The following is a 3,266-nucleotide window of genomic DNA, read 5'->3' on the forward strand; positions in this document are numbered from 1 at the left end:
TGCTGGAAAGAGCGCTTGAACTTGCAGTCCCTATGCTTTCTGTTGCACCAGAAGGCCTTGATGCCACTTAAATCGCCCAAGTCCTCACCAAAGAAAATCGGATCCTCGGCCAGCTAGTCCTCCTCCTCGCCACGGCATTACGAAGTCAAGCGCTTCAATGTTCTTCTAGGGACGACGTGATTTTTTAACTCCACACAAAAGAAAGCAGAAATGTTTGTCCGATATATTGTTGTTGCAATTAAACAGATTCCGCAGTGCGTTGATATGGCCAGCTACCACCTACTAATACACCTCATACACCTCTCCTCTAAATACTTGGTTCAAAGTGTTCGGTCCAAGCTGGTCATATCAAGCACTCATTCGAGTAGCAAAGCATACTTTTCGTTAATAGTGGTAATCACCTGGGTATAATAATAATATTAATCAATAAAGCATTCAATTCAGTTTTTTATTTAATTTTATGTTAAAAGAGTTTCCAAAAGTGTTTTCCTGACTACATCAAATATTTTTTGATAATTTAATTTCAAATTTAACAATATTCTTTAAATATACAAATTCTGGTTTAATGTGTTATAGGAGTGAGTAGAAGGTTAAAACATTATTTTTAACTTAAAATAAAATTATAATTTTGATTCAATCATTTTTATGTAATTCTTTTTGTAGAGTATTCAATACTGGCAACTTCGTATTTTAGTTCGATTTCCCATGCTGTTTTTGGTTAATTTCCAACATACCAGATTGATTTCGCTCGTAAATTTAAACGCACTTTATTGCCTTTTTGGAAGAACGTTGCTTCAAAACGGAAAATCGAAGGAAAACCTGACCGGACCTAAGGGACAGCCTTGGGGGGAAAACTGGCAGTGCATTTTCCCAGCCCCAAAGATTTTCCCCGGCACGTCGGGGAACTTATTATGAAATAAAAGAACTAATACTTATTATGCCAGCCGAACATAAAACAAACTTTCGAGTCTAGAGTTCCCATCTGCAAGGGCATGACAGAGTCCTGGCAAAGACACTAGAATAACAAGATGCGTAACGACCATACATTGGTTTGGCACATGCAGCCACTTTTTTAGTGACGGCCAAAATTGCTCTCTTTCCGCTCGCTCACGCTGAGAGCGTAAGAAATCTAAAAATAGAATTTGCTTGCTTGTGTGAGTAAAAACAAGAGACGAGAACGTGTATATGTGTGCGTGTTGTGGTAGAAGACGATTTTCGGGCCGAAATAAATTATGATCGAAGAAACGAATTTACATTGTACATATTACGGTAGTTTTTTCCAATTTCGTAGCAATATAATAAAATAAAATAATTTTAAAAAAAATTAAAGCTTTTTAAATTCGTTTGTTAAAATCGCCGCTCGAATAAGCTACCGTTTACACATTTATATTTATGTTTTTTAATTTTTTAAAAGCGAAATATTTTTTTGAAACACTTTTAATCTTAATGTTACTTAATGTTAAATATTTCATAAAAATAAATTTATAAAATAAATAAACATATAACTGTTTATTGCAAAAGTCATATCAAAGACACTAGAATTATTCTAGTGTCTTTGCTTTGGTCATATCTTGAGGTACGAAGTGCGGACACAAGCACTCAACAATTATTGCCTAATTAATTTTTCACACTACGCAAGATTAATACCCTAATGACAAATATTCTTATATAGTCATTATTTTAATTTATTTTGTGATAATATGTACATAGATTTGGCTATTTTCAAATAATAATAACGTTAAGGCAATGCAAAGCAAGAATTTTTCGCATGGTGCCAATTGATCAAAAATAATATAGATTTAAAGTCAAAGAACTTCTAAGGTGAAGGGCATATTTTGTCAAATTTACAATGCATGAGCATACGTGTGCACACATACAGCTGTCTGCTATCACTGTATGCGTAGAAAAGAGCTGTTCGCTGTAGCGCTCTCCGATCTCTCGCTCTCTAACAAAAATTCGAGAGAGCCTGGAGCCACCTCTAGAGCCACGCCAAAAATCGTATGGCGTTATGCATCTTGTTATTTTAGTGTCTTTGCTCCTGTCAACCCTTTTAGCACTTGTCAAAAAATCAAAGAAAAAGACGATGAATTTGAAGTCTACAAGTCATATTTCTGTGAACGAGTGAACTGGCAACATGTCGAGCCCGTAAGTAACTAGGTTTTTCCTATAGAAATTATAGCAAGTCACAGTAAAATCTTGAACCCAGAACAACAACAACAACAACAACAGCAGCTGGATCAATTGGTTCCTCGGAATCAAGGGCAACGAGTTCCTCTGCCACGTGTCCTCCGAATATAGTCCTGGTTGTTTTCTAAACAAAGCGCTTGAACTTGCAGTCCCTATGCTTTCGGTTGCACCAGAATGCCTTGATGCCACTTAAATCGCCCAAGTCCGCACCAAAGAAAATCGGATCCTCGGCCAGCTAGTCCTCCTCCTCGCCCCGGCATTCCGAAGTCAAGCGCTTCAATGTTCTTCTAGGGATGACGTGATTTTTTAACTCCACACAAAAGAAAGCAGAAATGTTTGTCCGATATATTGTTGTTGCAATTAAACAGATTCCGCAGTGCATTGATATGGCCAGCTACCACCTACTAATACACCTCATACACCTCTGCCCTAAATACTTGGTTCAGTGTTCGGTCCAAGCTGGTCATATCAGCACTCATTCGAGTAGCAAAGCAATTAACATTCGTTAATAGTGGTAATCACCTGGGTATAATAATAATATTAATCAATAAAACATTCAATTCAGTTTTTTATTTACTTTTATGTTAAAAGAGTTTCCAAAAGTGTTTTCCTGGCTACAGCAAATATATTTTGATAATTTAATTTCAAATTTAACATTATTCCTTAAATATACAAATTCTGGTTTAATGTATTATAGGAGTGAGTAGATGGTTAAAACATTATTTTTAATTTAAAATATAATTAAAATTTTGATTCAATCATTTTTATGTAATTCTTTTTGTAGAGTATTCAATACTGGCAACTTCGTATTTTAGTTCGATTTCCCATGCTGTTTTTGGTTAATTTCCAACATACCAGATTGATTTCGGGCGTAAATTTAAACGCACTTTATTGCCTTTTTGGAAGAACGTTGCTTCAAAACGGAAAATCGAAGGAAAACCTGACCGGACCTAAGGGACAGCCTTGGGGGGAAAACTGGCAGTGCATTTTCCCAGCCCCAAAGATTTTCCCCGGCACGTCGGGGAACTTATTATGAAATAAAAGAACTAATACTTATTATGCCAGCCGAACATAAAACG

At 36.0% G+C, this 3,266-nt stretch overlaps 2 long non-coding RNA genes across 2 annotated transcripts, besides 1 other annotated feature; both read left to right on the forward strand.

The window, feature by feature from the left end:
• The first annotated feature begins 10 nt into the window (after nucleotides 1-10).
• Su(Ste):CR42416 lies at nucleotides 11-1,007 on the forward strand. Its single transcript, NR_026610.1, has one exon. It is a non-coding gene; the product is annotated as a Su(Ste):CR42416 (long non-coding RNA).
• Nucleotides 1,008-3,266: part of a mobile genetic element that runs on past the window's edge.
• On the forward strand, nucleotides 2,036-3,012 carry Su(Ste):CR42417. The gene has a single exon (NR_026611.1). It is a non-coding gene; the product is annotated as a Su(Ste):CR42417 (long non-coding RNA).

Source organism: Drosophila melanogaster, chromosome Y, assembly GCF_000001215.4.
Source record: "Drosophila melanogaster chromosome Y".
In the NCBI taxonomy this organism is placed as follows: Eukaryota; Metazoa; Arthropoda; class Insecta; order Diptera; family Drosophilidae; genus Drosophila; species Drosophila melanogaster.